This window comes from Schistocerca americana, chromosome 5 (genome assembly GCF_021461395.2).
Source record: "Schistocerca americana isolate TAMUIC-IGC-003095 chromosome 5, iqSchAmer2.1, whole genome shotgun sequence".
Lineage (NCBI taxonomy): Eukaryota > Metazoa > Arthropoda > Insecta > Orthoptera > Acrididae > Schistocerca > Schistocerca americana.
Genome location: NC_060123.1, coordinates 524,922,348 through 524,941,564, shown reverse-complemented (window position 1 = coordinate 524,941,564; position 19,217 = coordinate 524,922,348). Strand labels below are relative to the sequence as shown.

At 43.7% G+C, this 19,217-nt stretch overlaps 1 protein-coding gene and 1 non-coding gene across 2 annotated transcripts in view; one reads left to right on the top strand and one right to left on the bottom strand.

Moving 5' to 3' along the window:
- The window catches only part of LOC124616483 (irregular chiasm C-roughest protein), a 337,995-nt gene that overhangs the window by 29,500 nt on the left and 289,278 nt on the right, over window positions 1–19,217 (top strand). The window lies entirely within an intron of this gene.
- On the bottom strand, window positions 18,623–18,697 carry Trnat-ugu. The gene has a single exon. It is a non-coding gene; the product is annotated as a tRNA-Thr (tRNA).

The following is a 19,217-nucleotide window of genomic DNA, read 5'->3' as shown; positions in this document are numbered from 1 at the left end:
AAAGAAGGAAAGAAATTTATCCGAAATGGGATATACAAAACTATCCATCAGAAACAACTGATTACGATTTGCAGAAGGATAGGCCACATGTATATCCAGAAGATACTTCTCTCACTGGAAGAGAGAGGACAGTCATATGGGAAACCCATCAATAGATGGTAGGCAAGAGAAATAAAAACCTGCAACTATGTGGCAGTAGCGCCCCTCGAGGGGTAAAATACAGCACATGAGTGACTCAAAAGTGGGAAAATGATCAGTCTGCAAGATACAGTTTCGTCACTTTGCTGGGTGGTCAGTTCTGGCTTCAGTGCTGTTTCGTGACTGGGTTCCCAGTTCTGGGCCAGTCACCGAGTTAGGAATACAAAATCAGTTTGTATTTCATTTATTGACTCCATGTAATAATAGAGCGTTCGCTGTTGTGTGCAACCGATCTTTCACAGGTAGCGTGTGACGTCCATATGTCGGAATGGTGTGGCACCATAACAGCAGCTGGCGGCGCGGGCTACCTCGCTGTGCAAGTAGCCTGCCGTCTACTTATGACGTCATAGATGGTCCAGCGCATGTCGTCGTAATGGCAGGCATCTTGGATTGTATATTTTGGATAGCTGTCGTCGCAAGGCCAGGAGGTTGGTCTGGTGTACATCGTCCTTGGTCCATGACAATTGGAAGAAAGTGCCCTAGCTCTCCAAGTTGAACTCAGAGCACTATAACATTGGCTGGTATGTCAGGCAATGGATGCTACTGATCGGTCTCGCCCCGGCGACGCCATTCGAACTCTGGATCCATCAGCGTTGTTTGTCGGCGTGCATACCTGAGTCTCCGAGTAGCAGATGATGTTACTTGGTGGATGACCATGTGAACTTGCTCGAAATTGACGACTAGACAGGGGAATGCGCCAGTAAAGTAATAATAATTTGGCCGGCTGAGCCACTGGTGATTACTCGCCCTCCACCAAAGTGTGTTATCGCAAGAGGCAGGCTCCCGTCACGTGCTCGCACTATAAACAGCACAGTGTGGAACCTGCACACAATCATACTGGTTTCCTGGTGGTGTGACGACAGCTTTCGTCAACATTACTGCAGCTTCCATTTGTAAAATTATAACTGTACTGCAGTTAACTTATCTGGTTGCGGAAGCAAACTTGCCGCCGGTGTCCCACATCCTACTAGGCGCCCAGATTTGGCTGCTTTCGGCGGTCTCTTTCACTTCCTCACACTCTACCTCTTTTAGCGGGCGATGCCAAAATGGTTGATCTGGTTTCATGTCTCACCCGCGAAGGAGCGTTCTACTCGTTTCTGTGAAGTGGGGCACTTTGGCGTCATGGCAACTTGAGGAATTAGTTGGGCAATCCTCGCCTGCCCGGGACCAGAGGACACACAGCGGCCATTGATCGGCGGTCCGGCCTACCCTTCCCTCCCCACCTTTTTAATTTCTTAATTTTGTTTTTTAAATCTTATGAGACTTTACTGCTAATGTCATCAGTCCCTAAACTTAACCTAAATTATCCTAAAGACAAGCACACACTCCCATGCCCGAGGGAGGACTCGAACCTCCGCCGGGATTTTATTCTTTTATGTTTGCCGTTCTTAACGTTTTATCTTTCCTAAAATTTTCACATCTTGTCTGTGCTGCTCGTTTACTTGTGGTAACGAATGGAAAGGTAGTGCTGGTCAGATGGTGCGTCTTCAAACGCATACCGTGACTAGGGACCTCAAACTGCATTCTGGGCCCACCTTACCCAATCTCACTCCTCTCCGACTTTATTTCTAGCATATTGTGTCTTGTTTACTATTGGTCAACCCAATATTTGGCTTCTGTATCCTTTTTCCGATTATTATTCCTGGTTGTATACACATCGGATATATCGGATGGACTGACGACGTCACGGTTTGGTCTGTCTAACTTCAACAACCAACTAACCACAACGCACCGTCACATACACGTACAGAACATTGACTTTAATGCCTTAATATTCAAACAAGAGCAGAGGATTGTATGAAATGATTAATGAATACTGCACACATCAAAGAAAGTTGTGCATAACATTGGATCCCAGAACTCCTGAAGATAGACGTTGACTGTCGACATTGCATCACAGACACAAGTCTCTTTTACTATTCGGAGATGTCAATAAAAGAGTCCTAAGATGTAAACAACCATGCATGAGCAGCGCCTATTAGACGGAAGGGGTCCGACAGCCGACGTTCCAGTCATTCCACCTGGAACGAGGTACACAGCTCGTGTTGTCTGTAGTTCAACCATGCCTAGACGGTCAATACCGCTGTTCCATCACGTCTGCATTGTTACTTTGTGCCAGGAAGAGCTCTCAACAAGGGAAGAGTCCAGGCGTATTGGAATGAAACAAAGCGACGTTGTTCGGACATGGAGGACATACAGAGAGACAGGAACTGTCGATGACATGCTTCGCTCAGGCCACCCAAGGGCTACTACGGCAGTGGATGACCACTATCTATGGATTATGGCTCGGAGGAACCCTGACAGCAACGCCACCATGTTGAACAATGCTTTTCGTGAAGACAGAGTACGTCGTGTGACTATTAAACTGTCCGCAATAACCTGCACTATGCGCCACTTCATTCCCGAGATCCATGACGAGGTCGATCTTTGCAAACACGACACCATGAAGCACGATACAGACGTGCCCAGAAACAAGCCGAATGGACCGCTGAGGATTGGCATCACGTTCTCTTCACCGATGAGTGTCGCATTTGCCTTGACCCACACAATCGTCGCCGGCCGCGGTGGCCGAACGGTTCTAGGCGCTTCAGTCCGGAACCGCGCGACTGTTACGGTCGCAGGTTCGAATCCTGCCTCGGGCATGGTTGTGTGTGATGTCCTTAGGTTTAAGTATTTCTATGTTCCAGGGGACTGATGACCTCTGATGTTAAGTCACATAGAGCTCAGATACATTTGAAACGTTTGAACCACAAAATCGTCCGCGACGTGTTTCGAGGCAACCCGGTCAGGCTGAACACCTTCGACACACTGTCCAGCGAGTCAGGCAAGGAGAAGGTCACTGATGTTTTGGGGCGGCATTGTGAGGGGCCGACGTACGCCGCTGGTGGTCATGGAAGGCGCCGTAATGGCTGTACGATACGTGAATGCCATCCTCTGACCGATAGTGCAACCATATCGGCAACATACTGGCGAGGCATTCGTCTTCATGAACGACAATTCGCGCCCCCATCTTGCACATCTTGTGAATGACTTGCTTCAGGATAACGACGTTGCTCGTCTACAGTGGTCAGCATGTTCTCGACGTGATTCCTATCGAACATGTCAGGGATAGACTGAAAAGGGCTGTTTACGGATGACGTGACTTAGCAACCACTCTGAGGGATCTACGCCGAATCGCCGTTGAGGAGTGGGACAATCTGGACCAACAGTGCCTTGATGAACTCGTGGATAGTGTGCCACGATGAATACAGACGTGCATCAATGCAAGAGGAAGTGCTACCGGGTATTGAATGTACCGGTTTGTACACCAACCTGGACCACCACCTCTGAAGGTCTCACTACAGGGTGGTACAACATGCAATATTTGGTTTTCATGAGCAGTAAAGAGGGCGAAAACGATATTTATGTTGATCTCTATTCCAGTTTCTATACAGGTTCCGGTACTCTCGGAACCAAGGTGATGCAAAACTTTTTTTGATGTGTGTAGATAAAACAAAGTGAGAACGGAATACTTGCTATCCAATGCGCATCTACTTGCGTATTATTAATGATATAGTTTCTTCCACTATGTAGGAGGAGCTCCAACAATAGTTTGAGGAACTTGTAATATCAAACATCAAAGACGAATGCCGTTCCAAATATAACAAAGATCATGAATTATTTTAACCCGGAAATCATGGTAACTACTGAAGTTTAAATTTAATTAGGGATTGAATAACCACTTAGACTTCAATTAATTTATGTGTGTCTTGTTTTGACAAGATAGCAGGGGAAGCAGCAGAATACTTTGGAACTCTGTTAATTTCCCGTCGTTTCTCCTTCTGTGTGTCATACCAACATAGGGAAACGCCATTGCAATAGAAATGGCTTAAAGCATTACCAAGAATCTCTTTGCATTGATGCTAGCTTAGGATAAATCATTCTGGGAGCTCTCCAACCTTCCACCAACGTTCTTTTCTCAAGGAAAGTGTCGAGACGTCGACGAGTAGAAAGGTGTAACATAGACCGGCAGAGCTAATGTCTCTTGCACTTCATTGTTCCAGTTACCACATGTAGCACCTCTGCGTAGTCTATTATGAAGTAAAGCTTATGTGGATCTGATTATCACCAGCCATATGGCCCGACATTTGGGAGTTGAGGTTTGCGGCGCCATTTCTTTCGTAGTCATCCATAGCATGCTTACACCACAGCAGACGTCGAAAATACTCTACGTCCCAATTTGGAACCCATCATGACAATGCATCACAGGCTTACATTTCGGCGGGATAATGCCTGCGTGCATACGGCGAGAGCTTCTAATGCTGTTCTTCATGCTTGGGAGACCCTATCTTGACCAGCAAGGTCTCTGGATATCTCATCAATTGGGAATACATGGAGCATTATGGGCAGAGCCCTCCAACCACCTCAGAACTTTGTATAGCTAAAGCAGTAATTGGACAGAATTTGAGGGAATATGCCTCAGAAGTACTTTCAACAACTCTGTCAAACAATGCCAAGCCCAATAACTCCTTGCATAAGTGCCAGAGGTGGACCAATGCATTACTGACTTGCTCAATTTCTAAAGGTCTTTCTCTTAACCATCCAGTTTCTCGGAAATTGTATTCGTATTTTGTCCTTAACAGTTCATCAAAAACGACACTGTGAGATCCTCAAAATTGCTCGTTGTGTTCCCATGAAAATCGGTTAATGATACTGTACAATGGGTGCACCGGCATGAAAGGCGCTGGAAGGGCTAAAGAAAAGTAAAGGTGAAACAGAATTTTATTCTTTAGTATATCAAATGAGTCCGTTTGATTGGAGCTTTGTGGAACTATAATTGGATGATTTGTAGACAAAATGTTACAGGAGTTATCAATGTAGCTTTATCGACGATTTACTTGATTAATATTACTTAAGGCTTTGTTTTTTAAATAAAACTACAAAGTCAGGACAAAAGATGCGACACCCTCAAGGACTTTGTTCAGTGCAAGAAGGATATAATATGTTCATACTGAGAGGCTGTAGTGTTAGTGATCATTTGCTATGGTCATCGACCATCAGATGACAGTCAGGTCACCTGTCTGTACACTGTACTGTTCTGACTTGACAGGAAGCAGAGTTTAGAGGTCAAAAATGCTGGCAGTGTGAGATGACACATGGACTGTCACCTGTGAAGAGTGAAATGAGACGTCAGGACGACGGTAGATTTGTGTTACCACTTATATTGGCCCTCGGCCTTAGTACATCAGAAACAGCTTGGTGGAGGCGTCCAGTTACTTCTCATACAAAACAAAAGACGTCCATAACTATTTTCAGCCATAATGGCTATGTTTGTGCACCGTGACTGTGTTGGATATTTATTTATTTCACGTTTCTGCTACCAGTCATTTTTTATTTTGTGTTTAATCTAACATACTGCAACGCGTTTCGAACATGTTCTGTTTATCTTCAGGCGTTTATACACATTTACATGCATATAGAGAAATGTTACTTAACAATAGACTTAAACTAGATTAATCTAGAAATAGATTAATCTTGTTAATGGCTCTGAGCACTATGGGACTTAACTTCTGAGGTTATTAGTCCCCTAGAACTTAGAAGTACTTAAACCTAACTAACCTAAGGACATCACACACATCCATTCCCGAGGCAGGATTCGAACCTGCGACCGTAGCGGTCTCGCAGTTCCAGACTGTAGCGCCTAGAACCGCTCGGCCACACCGGCCGGCTTAATCTAGTTAAAGACTGCTTATTTTTAAGTATGTATGTATGTATGTATAAACGCCTGAAGAAGAACAGAACACGTTCGAAACGCGTTGCATTATGTTAGATTAAGCATAAAATAAAAAGTTACTGGTAGCAGAAACTTGAAATAAATAATTAAAAGACGTCCATCATTGCTGTCACGCGGAGAGCGTAGCCAAGTGTGGCGTCATCCAAATGCCGCTGTCAGCAATGCCTGTAGGTGCAACTGTTATGACAGTGAGGCAAAGCAACTGAAGATACTATCGAGGCAGCCTTGACCTCCATCCAGCAGACAGGTGACTCTCTGCTCCAGTGGGGGTTGCCCTCATGTCTCAGCGCAGGCTGCAGGTCGAACACTATGCTGCATTCTGTGATGTCGCTCTGAGTGTCAGAGGCTCGTGGTGTAGACTGTGATACTGACACGGGAATATTTCGCTACACAAATAGCTGGTACTTGTACGCTCCACATTATGTTTGTTTGGGATTTAAGCATGTACCCTAAACACTTACGTGATGGCAAGGAAGGAAAGGTTTTTATCCTTACGCCGGCGTGCTGCAGCGTCAGCTGTTGCTATACCTCACTGCAACGATTTGTTAAACGTTACTACTTAACCTGCGTTGGCTTGTGGTTCATCGGTGTTGTGGATGCTGCGAATAATGAGAAAGTCACGAAAATTTCAAGCTTGACAAATTATTTATTGATATCAACTGATCGACAGAATTGACATATCGTGACAAAAAATAAAAACACCTACAGCCGTCCTTATGATTTTATTTTATTTTGTCGCTACCAGTTTCGACGCTTCATTGCGTCATCTTCAGACTGTTTTGATGCGGTACAGGTTGATACGATCCCAATGCACAACCCATCAGCTGCCAGCATTACTGGATTCGCCGATAATGTGTCATCACGCCAACCTTCAACTGTCAACTGACTCGAGAACCATTCAAATGGTATTTGAATGGTTCTCGAGTCAGTTGACAGTTGATGGTTGGCACGCCATCTCCTGGCATTATTTGTACCAAACCTTAGTAATTGTCGGCTTCTACAGGCACAAGATACTTCACTCAGGTAGAAAACTTGTCAGTGAGGTGGAATCAAAAGTTTTGTAATGTCAACTATTTCATGTTCTACTTAAATAGAAACAGATATTTCCATAAAATTACATTTTGAAGTGTAACTCATATTTTTTTGTCCCCTTAGTGTACACCCACAAAATACAATTGGTGGGCTACTACATAGAAGTGGTGTAGGACTATGTGAGTAGAAATGCACGTCTGAATGGCTAGTGCTGAAGTTTGACATTCGATTAGTAAGTGCATTTCTATTCAGGACACGCAAAAAGAAGCACTGTGACTCACCGGCTGTCCCTAAGATGATAATTCCAGAGCAACGGTTCGACATGAAATTTTTCATCAAGACAAATTTCCATTCTCGCTTTGGCTTCAGCATTTTCTCTTTCAGTCATAGATAACGTAAATCAAACTTTTGCTTGTCACTACCTTCACTCACACGAAACAACACTGTACAATAAACTGACTGCACTTTGTCACAATGATAGATATGGAATACTGGCGTTAGGTGATGACAAGGATCTGAATATCCTGAACGCGTTGGGTTTGTACTGGGAAGTGGTGACAATAAAGAAATAGATGGGACTGTATCCGTTGCCGTAAACGTTGTTTCATGAACTGGATGAACAAAAATCGAATAATGGAAAATCCAGGATGGAATGTAACAGTTTTATGGGAAGGAAAGTCGTTTCTCATCATATAGCGGAGAAGCTGAGTTGCCGATAGGCGCAACAAAAAGACTCTCACAAGTAAAGCTTACGACCATGGGCCATCGTCAACAATAGACACACGTACACACACACGCACACTCACACAGAAGCAACTCAGACACACGACTGCAGTCTCAGGCAACTGAAACCATACTCTGGATGAACACTACGAGAGATGTCGTGGACTGCACCAGATGTTGTATAACACTTCATTCATCATGCAGGAGAAGGGGTGGAGGTGAATCTAATAAATATCACGTGTAATCAGTTAATTAAATTGCATGATTATGTTGAAAATAAGTTTGTTATCATTTTCAATTCAACTTCTTTATATCGATTGTTCTTTTTTCTGCTCTTTTAATAAGGTTTGGTTTAAATGAGAAAAAGTTTATTTGATTAAATAAAATTAATGGCACATACTACCCTTATTTCTGATTTTCAAATGATAACAAAAGGAAAAGGAAATCGGTGAGTGATAAGCGATAGTCTATTTTTGTGAAAACTGGACCTTGGTGAAAAAGTATTTGAATAAAATTGCAACATATCTAGCTCCTGCAAAGACGGGGACAACGTAAATATATGTACTCAAGGAACATCTCCCTACAAATTATAGGATATTGTCGTTTCTTTCTATACAGGAGAACTGGTTTTAGTATTCTGAGAGGTCATGTACGTCTATTCATGGTTTCTAATTATCCGTAGGACGGTAAATAATTCTCTTCGCTTGTGCCAGCAATTCTCCCATTTGTTGCCCAGTAAAGCAAACTGAACACCTGGTCAAGTTGGGAGCACTGTCGTGTTTATACCCGACAAACAGGGAGCGGAGGTAGGAAGGTAACAATAGCGTACATTGTACTAGCTACAGCTTGAAGTTTCAACACGCTACACGCCACTAGCACAGCATCTTGCATTTACCAGCAACCGAGCAAACGTCCTCGCACGATTTCCAACATTTATTTAACGTGTAATGTATAAGAATCCTCCCTACCATTGTTATTATGATGCTTCATTTTATGTAAAAGATTGATGTAGTATTCCATTATGGAAGCTACGAGGTCTCGTAAGCACACATGATGACTTGTTTATCCTGCCATCATTTAAAAGCATATCATATAGAAATAGTGAATTTTGTGAGGATTTGCCTGCCACTCTTGATGTCCATTTCTGCGCTACAAGAACCGGGAAATTACAGAAAGTGAGGTATGTCTTTGTATTGTTCATAATGCTACAGAAATTGCTGCCTAACATTTGTCCATATCGTCGTGGGATATTTATTGTGTGCACTTCCTTCCTAGGTACTAGGACCACACTCCGCTCACAAGTATTATCCTACCATAAATCGCACACCATCACCTTAGTGAACTGTAACAAATGTTGTTAATTGTTAACATTTGCTATCCACCTACCAACCGGAACCATACGAACTTGATAAAATATGCGATCTGAAGTTTTCGCGGCGTATTTACAATTTGAACAGTTCTCGGGTATCCGACCGGGTAGCGTCGTAATTTCTCCACAATATTTCGGCAGATGTACACATGATAAAAATGTTACTGTCGTAGTTTGACTTGGACACCGTTCGTACTCGATTGGTGTTTGGTTCAGTGGCTGTATTCTTGCCTCTGTGTGCATTTACATTTAAGATTTCTACCTGAAGACGAGTGATACTAGAAACTGAATCACAGGAAATATAAGTAAATCAGTATTTGCCAGATGTAATCGGATACGAACTTGTTCATTAAATACATTAAGGCTGTGCAAACTGTACTACTGAGAGCATAGTCCCTACCTTTCAGCAAACTGTAGGGTTCCTACTCGCTCGCAAACATCTCGACCATCGTTCCCATAAACGTTGATTGGAAGAAAAGACCCACTGTCATGCCTAAGCGTTATCCTAGCCTTTATTTTCGCGGATCATGATAAAGTCTGTTGTTTGAGATACTGAGCCTGTAAAGCACCTCTTGGCGATAGTTCTGTTTTCCTCTGACAGAGTTCAAATATCATCAGGGTTGTTCGAATAAATGCTACCGAACTCGATGCGACTCTCTCTTGCCAGCATAGCAACTGGGGCAGCTTTGAATAGATTTAGCAACCTGTGCAGAGTAATAAAATTGTTGTAAGAATGTGTGTACCAGGAGCAGTTTACGTAAATAATATCTTGGTGCTGAGGAGTCCATGGCGGCCGAAGTGGCCGTGCGGTTAAAGGCGCTGCAGTCTGGAACCGCAAGACCGCTACGGTCGCAGGTTCGAATCCTGCCTCGGGCATGGATGTTTGTGATGTCCTTAGGTTAGTTAGGTTTAACTAGTTCTAAGTTCTAGGGGACTAATGACCTCAGCAGTTGAGTCCCATAGTGCTCAGAGCCATTTGAACCATTTTGAGGAGACCATGCCTGCGGTCCTGGTACGGACTGAAGTCCCCAGGCCACAGTACCGTAGCAAGCCGCTAAGGAAACGAGACAACATAGCATAGAACACCTCCTGTTTATAGTTCTCTTCACCATTCCTTTTTGAGTCCTCTGACGTCTTGCTGCGGCACTGTGGCACGGGTACTTCTATGTGTCCCAGGACATTTAATTGCTCAACGATAATTCTTCTGAGTGGTTATTTCCCCTTCATACCTCTCGTACATGGTATTATTCCTCAATAACAAAACAAGGGTAAATTTGAAACTTACACTTTCGTGGCATTCGAGAGACTGAACAGAACGAAACTCTCGTCCAAATTACAACACTAAGAAACCATGACTCCTGCTGTAGACCGTGAAAAACTTATGCAATGATACTAAACCCATAAATATTGTAAAAAACATATAAATATATATAGGGTGTTCGAAAATTCCCTTTACAAACATCTAGAACTTGTGTGGGGTATTGAGTATATAATAGTTACAACTGGATTCCTTGACCGAAAACGTACCGTTCCCGGGTCAGGACTATTCGAAAAAATGTTGGTAACGCGATCTCTTTTACAAGTAATTTTTTGGGCGTGACCCAGTACACACTTATTTTACTGTTTCACTTGTTAATAACCAAGGAAACGGCCTCTTCCAGTTCGGGTTAGCGGCGTCTCTTTGGAGCACCACAACCACGACCGCGGAAGGTACCCGTTTCTCGAAGTCGTCGCATGATTGCCTTGAAAATGGTATGCGATGGAGACAGACGTTACGGATAAAGATCTTGATAAAGGCTATCAGCAGCTCTTCGAATACTGTGAGATTCACCATATAGAAGGATCATGGTGTATTCTGCAAACGTGTACTCAACCATGCTGTTCTAACACTCACAGATACGTGAATGAGATTCTAAACAGGTCAGAGAAGTAGGACAGAGTCAAATGAAGTCAGCCAGTCCGACGTAAACCTGTTGCATACCTACCAATCAAAAATGTTTTCAACGACTGTAGCATGGAAACGGGACGTTTCCAGACATGGGTTCATATTCAAAATATTTTGTACTAAAACCCCTCTACAAGCTCTAGACGGTTGCAACGCATGTTTTCAAACTCCCTATACGTACAGTGCCGTGCCAAAGAAACTGGTATTGGCATATGTATTCAAATACAGAGATGCGTAAACAGGCAGAATACGACACTGCTGTCGGGAACGCCTACATAAGACAGCAAGTGTCCGGCGGAGTTGTTAGATCGGTTACTGCTGCTACAAGTCAGAGTATCGAGATTTAAGTGAGTTTGAACGTGATGTTACAGTAGTCGCACGAGCGATGGAGCACAGCATTTCCGAGGTAGTGACGAAGTAGGGATTTTCCCATACGACCTCTTCACGAATGTACTATGGATATCAGGAAGCCGATAAAACATCAAATCTCCAACAGCGCTGCTGCCGAGGAAAGATCCTTCACGAACAGGACCAACGGCGACTGAAGAGAATCATTCAACTTGACAGAAGTGCAACTCTCTCGCAGAGTGCTGCTGATTTCAGTGAGGGCCTGCAATAGGTGTCAGCGAGCGAAACATTCATTGAAACATAATAGATATGGGGTTTTGGAGCCGAAGGGCCACTCGTGTACCCTTGATGACTGCATGACACGAAGCATTACGATTCGCCTGGGCGCGTCAACAGCGATATTAGACTGATGACGGCTAGAAACATGTTTCCTGATCGAACGAGTCACGTTCCGAGCGAATGGACACGTGGGGGTACGGAGACAACCTCATGAATCCATGGAACCAGCATGTCAGCCGGGGAATGTTCAGGTTGGTGGAGGCTCTGTAATGGTGTGAGGCGTGGGCAGTTGCAGTGATACGGGATCACCTGATACGTCTAGATACGTCTCTGACAGATGACACGTACGTAGGCATCCTGCCTGATCATATCCGCTGTGCATTCCGACGGACTTGGGAAGTTCCGGCAGGGTATGAGACACCCTACCATTCCAGAATTGCTACGGAGTGGCTGCAGGAACACTCGTCTGAGATTAAACACTTCCGCTTGACACCAAACTCCCCAGACATGAACATTATTGAGCTTACCTGGGATGCCTTGCAATGTGCTGTTCAGGAGAGATCTCCATCTCGTTGTACTCTTATGGACAGTCCTGCAGGATTCATGGTGTTCGTTCCCTCCAGCACTACTTTAGACATTAGTCGAGTCCATTCCACGTAGTGCTCGCAGTGGCCCTACACGGTATTAGATAGCAGTTTCTTTGGCTGTTCAGTGTGTTCATATACAGTATGTGTGCTAGTTCCACATGTCCTCCTGTACCACTGGACAAATTTCAACAAAAATTGGTACACGTATCACTTATCGCCTGGAAAGAATTGTTGTGGAGGGTAAGAGCCACCTACCCATCAAAGTGGAGGAGGTGGAAAAGCAGCGTAGTGCACGACGCGTGAATTTCATTACTTCAGTTATCTAGCATTTCTGAACGATAGCGCTTAGTGACTTCCAACAAACTTCACACATAATTTCAAACCTTACGAAGCTTTTTCTTGGCTACAATCCCCAAAATGATGAAAGGAAAAAAGTTTATTTCTTACTACAATTTCGCTGTTTAGGCAATAAAACTGCCCAATGAAGCACGAAGTCTTAATTTATTACATCGTTACAACTAACAGTATCCGCGGCACATTTTTCAGACGTTTTCACATATGCCACTGAATGTATCGACTGACAATTCAGGAAATATGAAGTCGCAAACAATGAGATTAACTGAATAGCTGTCACATCATGCAAGACTTCTTTGCAACTAATCGTATTCGCAACAATTTTCGCAAATTATATCCACGTATGCCGGTAAACGTATCTACAAATATATGTCGATGTACGACATTCAGCAGGTATGAAGTCAAATAATGAAATGCGTAAAAGACTGTGGCATCATGTATGACGTATTTATTACTTCTTAACTACTAACTCTACTTGTAACAAAACTCACGCCCGGTACCCACAGCTTTACTTCTGCCAGGCAAAGGTCCCGAGTTCGAGTCTCGGTCGGGCACACAGTTTTAATCTGCCAGGAAGTTTCATATTAGTTCACACTCCGCTGCAGAGTGAAAATCTCATTCTGGAAAAATCCCCCAGGCTGTGACTAAGCCATGTCTCCGCTATATCGTTTCTTTCAGGAGTGCTAGTTCTGCAAGGTTCGCAGGATAACTTCTGTAAAATTTGGAAGGTGGGAGACGAGGTACTGGCAGAAGTAGAGCTGTGGGCACCGGGCGTGAGTCGTGCTTCGTTAGTTCAGTTGGTAGAGCACTCGCCCGGAAAGGCAAAGGTCCCGAGTTCGAGTCTCGGTCGGGCACACAGTTTTAATCTGCCAGGAAGTTTCATATCAGCGCACACTCCGCTGCAGAGTGAAAATCTCAATCTACTTGTAACATATTTTGCAGGCAGCATCCACATCGAGCCGTGCTCTGGCTCGCGATGGTTCAAAAATGGTTCAAATGGCTCTGAGCACTATGGGACTTAACATCTGTGGTCATTAGTCCCCTAGAACTTAAATCTAACTAACCTAAGGACATCACACACATCCATGCTCGAGGCAGGATTCGAACCTGCGACCGTAGCAACAGCGCGGTTCCAGAATGAAGCTCCTAGATTCGCACGGCCACACCGGCCGGCCTCGCGTTGGTGCCGTGGCTAGGTTGACATCGTGTAATTTGGATAGTGAGGTCTCGTTTCCTCCTTGCGTTCGCTTGCGCCACTACGTATGCTAGCGTTCTCTATCCGCGAGTGGCAGCAGTAGCGCTTATCGACGGTTAGTACTGTGATACTATCTTTGGAGTGACCTCTAGTATTTCCGGGTCGTCGTGTGTCGGAGTTCAGTTGGGACAAAGAAGCAGTGAGGTCCGACAGCGCCAGTACTCGCCGAGGGAGCTGGCGATATATGCACTGCCCGATGGAAGGATGAGGTGGCGAGAGTGCACGACCACGTCGAGGTCCGGATTCAGCGAGTTTAAGTTGAATGGATCGTTATATTCGGGTAGTGCAACTTTAACTTTTGTGTGTGGCCATCCGTTGAAGTGACTTCATGCCATCAAGCTGTCAGTTGGCGATTTCATACTCCGACGTTTCCCTTGCCTGACATGATTGGCAACGACCTCTGGTTGGTCGTTCAGTCGCTCGTCTCTGTGGACGACTTTGGTCTTTCGACCGTTTCTGTGTTCTTAGCGTTCATGTCTACTTGCAATTCGTCTTGTTGTTGTATAGTGACTGTTTTAGCATTGTTTGAGTTGTTTGTGAAATTGTCTTTTGCGGTTCCATGTGCATGTAGTCAGATTTTGAATAGGCAGTTGTGTCTTAACCCTGTCTGCTTACTACGATTTGGTGGAACCAACTTGTGTAATTAAATGCTTGTCATTTGACGATGTTAACTGTTATTCTATCGGCGTATTGGTTATCGCATCTCAGGTGGATTTTGGGAGTGTGCTGGCTGGCGTTTAAGCTGTCCCTAGTTTGAGATGTCATCCCGTTAAGTGAGCATAACATTTGGCTGCCTCAGCTGTAGGGACTTTTCTCAGGTCGATCCTTGGAGCACTTTCTGTGGATCACTGCCTTCTTTATTTGGTCTGATTGTAATTGTTTAAAAATAATATTTTGTTTAAATTATTCCTATTGCTTGTGGCCTTCAGCCGACAAATAATTATGAATGCTTTCGTAATAAGGCCTTCAGCCGTCAGTGTAGCTTGTGTTACATTCGATATTCTTAAAATGATTATTTTTCAAAAATTATTTCCTTAAATAAAGTGTACGTGTTTACAGTGCAACCAACGATAACTGATTAGGCCCCGTCCACATCTTTTCCTCTTTTCCGTAAGTCCCACGTCTCACACATATTCCGCTGAATGTACCAACAAAAAGATGTCATTGTGCGACACAATTTTCACGAGATATGACGTCACAGACTCTGAGATGCGTGGAAGACGGTTGCATCGTGAAAGACGCTCTAACTTATTAGAACTAACTCTATTGACAACACCTGTCGTGTACTACTGGTTGTACCTGCAGAATTATATCATTTTACAGCACATAGTTCCGAAGATACGACGTCATAAACGGTTGAGCTGCATGTAAACAAAGCTGCAGGGCGAAATTCTCTACAGATACAGGTGAAATCTGTGTACAAATAAGTGTAAAATATGTTATGCATTTGTGATATATATTCAGCATGTGCTTACACGGGGAAAGCCAAGGTTAAAAACTCATCCCAAACTTCTGAAACGATTCCATCGAGATTTGGTACACATAATAGTTACGATACAGAAAGAAATGCTGTGTGTGTACGAACCGCCAGTCTCCCATTAGGGTGAGCATGACAACGCGGAGAGAGGAAAGGGGACGAGGAGATGGAAAGACAGCGAGTGGAAAGGATGAGATGGACTAATAGAAACTGGAATATGTACACACCCGGACAATGCTGGGTAATCAGCTAGTTCCTAACAAGAACATCGAACAAAATAGGTAAGAAGTGTTATAACTAACAAAGGTGTTAATGTCACAGCCTTTACCCATTTCAGTCAATGCAGACACTATCTATGACAAGTTTCCAGACACTATTTCGTAGTACGGGATTGACCACTAGATGTCACGAAGAAGTGGACCCACCGGTATAAACGAGGCGGGTAGCGTTGTCAGTAGGCAAGCAATAATCTGAGAATGATCAGTTCGATATAGAAACAGCCAGAGTTGCTAGATTCACTTTTTATCTAAATGAGGAATAGTTCCGGTTGACCTAAACCTAATTTTAGCGTGCTGAAAATCTATAAATACCAGCATGAAATGATCAGGAGACCTCGTTGACTTCTCACTTAGAGTACTCCTTAGAAGATACCTGAGTAAAAAACACAGCAAGGGCATTGCAGTCGTTGTTAAACCGCCTAAGTCGTTTGCTGAGGGTGTGACGAAGAATTGGAAATGTGAAGGAGCAATCACAGGTAATCCAACACCAAGCAGACCTATGTACTAACCGACAAGGACCGTCGATCATTGATAAGTGTTGTTGGAAAGACTGCAGGAAATCAGTGAAGAGAAAGCTCGTCAAAGCCAGAGTGCTAAAAGCTCAATGACTGTACCTAGGGAGTTAAAAATAATGGAGTACCATATGCGAGCAACTCCTTATGAGATACATATTTAAGTATTTACGGATCTTCATTATCCCGGAAATGAAATGGTTTCGCAACGTCATCTTTCATGGAAACAAATGGTCAGAATATCGTTGTGAGTTGCATTAGGAAGTCTCCTTTACCTACTGATGGTTGCTAGGCTAGGACGTGTTCATTTTCACACCATTCGTCTTTGTAAGTGATTTAATACGTACGATGACGGATGGTTTGAGAATGGATGCAAATTCGAAATAGTCATCATCAATCAATAATTCAGAGTTCATAATGCAACATACGACGGTATTCAAACAGCTTCTCTTACATATTTAAGTAGACAGCACTAAGAGACGCTTCAGGTGACGTGAAGAGCGGTGCCACTGGACATTGGATGACTGGAAACGAGGGTGTGGAGTGATGAATCACGTTGTAGCCTTAGCAGTCCGATGGGAGGGTTTGGGCTTATGAATGCCTGAAGAACGTCACCTGCCAACATGTGTAGGACTAACAGCGAAGTGTGGAGAAGATGGTGTTACGTTTGGGGGTTGCTTCTCATGGCCTGGGTAAGGTCATATTATTGCAGTTAAAGAAAGGTAGCTACGGAGGTATGTGTAAACGTTTTACAGTACTGCGTACTGAGTACTGCAGAGGAACAGTTCAATGACTATGAGTTTATCAGCATTACATTGAAGCCTGTCATTAAAAGGCATCTGTGAGGCAATAGGTTCATGAAACAGACTGATCTGCTGAGAGTCCCGACTTGAGCACAGTGGAAAACCTTTGGGATATGTTATGACGTCGACTTCGCTCCAGTCACGTGCGTCCAACATTACTACCTCTTCTGGTTTCGGCTCTTGAGGAATAACGGACTGTGATTCCATCAGAGACATTCTGAAAATTCATTGAAACGTCTCCTGTAGAGTGCAAGCGTCATATAGGTCCCTCGATGCTTTAGTACAGATAGTGTGTACAAAAGACATTATTAAAACGAGGAAATAAAAGTCAACAAAGGAGTAAGACTAGATAAGGACTACAATAATTAGAACATTGCTGCACTATGAAACGTTTACAGAACAACATGTATAAAAGACAGCTAGCAAGTCGCAACAAGTGGTGATTTTGGCTGGCATGTAGCTACTAATACAGTCTGTTATTTTAAGTGGCTGATTTTACTTTTGTGACAACCCCTTGATTCTAAGGCCCTTTATTTTTCATATGGACATAAAGACCGTTGCCGAGACTTCTCATGTGGAGACAGCTCCTACTGAATGAATTGCTAATTTGAAGTTTTTTTTTCCTTCTGATGAAGACGGATTTAAATCTGTCGAGAGCATGTTAAAGATTATTAGAAAACCACTGTTGACTGCAACTGGTGGGTTGTCTTTTATACCTGCTGTTCATTTTGGCTATCTGGGCACGACATTTCTTTTGATAAGGATATAATGAACAAGAAACCTAAATTTCTGGAGGTCCTTGAAACACTAAACTGAACGTTAAAAAAAATGCAACTAAAGAAACGCAAATGAAACTCTGTAAAATACCAGCTGTTCCAATGATACATTACAGTTCTGGGGCTTGGATACAAACAAGGAAGACATAAATCGAATAGTCGCGTCCGATATCGAATTCTTTAGATCAGTTAATGGAATTAAACTGAAGATAAAATGGAAAAAATATAAAAAATATTTGCAATAGCAGGAAAGAGCGACACATGTAGGTAGCAAAGGAGGGAACAAGTAAACAAACGCAAAAAGATAGATAGAGTAAAAGAATTTTGCAATATATACCCAAAGTGGTAAGGGTCGCGGGACAGCCAGGAAACTACGTAAGTAAGAAGCTGAAACCGGAGGCAGTTTCTCGAAACTCATGCGTGAATGTAGATTGCAATGATGATCAATGTTTTGCTAAAAACCTGCGTTACTTATCGAAATAATACTGCAGTTAGCATAATCGCCAGGGAAACGCCCTGTGAAAGTGCATCATCTAATAGTGTAATGCTAAGTGTCATACATCTAGAGCTGCCCTTGCGTCTCCTCTTGAAGTTAATTCCCATTACAGATAGCCTTCCGCAGTTCTGTTGGACAATACCTATCCGTTCCCCGTTAGACATTGACTACAGATTGTAAACTATTCGTATAAAAGCCAACGATGTACTGTCTGTATAGGCTAGTTATCGAGACTCAGTACGAAGCGGGACTCGTCACTGAAGACAATTCTGCTCCAAAGAGATTCCAGGCCAAAGATGTGTCTGGAGATGTCTCCGACAGCGGTGGGATACCAATCTGACTGAAATGATAATTAAACAAAGATCCTAAGCTGTCGACAGGCGTTGATATACTTCAACAGAGACAGCTGAAAATGTGTGCCCCGACCGGGACTTGAACCTGGGATCTCCTGCTTACATGGCAGACGCTCTACCCATCTGAGCCACCGAGGGCACAGAGGATAGTGCGACTACAGGGATTTATCCCTTGCACGCTCCCCGTGAGACCCACATTCCCAACATAATATCCGCACACTACGGTCGTAGTGCCCCTGCCCATTACACTCATTACTCGCGGCAGACAATCTTACCGAGTCCCGTAAGAGTTCGGGCAATGCTTGTGCGTCCAGCACAGAAGAAGAACGCCAATGGCCTGTTAACCATAAATATATGAAGATGGTACCGTTCTTTCCGACAAGTCTGAAAGAAAAGATACGATCTTCATATACGAACCACTGCCGCCAACCATACGGCGTGACAATCGAGAGTGATGGCCTGAGGTGCCGTTTCTTTTCATATTAGGACCCATTTGGTTGTCATCCGCTGCACCCTGCAAGTACTGTGGTACGTCGACGATATTGTACGCAGAGTTTTGTTGCCCTTCATGAAAAGCCATCCCACGCTAACACTTCAGCCAGAAATTGTACATCCGCACATGGTAAGAGTTTCTGCTGCATGTGTACGTCCTTGTCAAA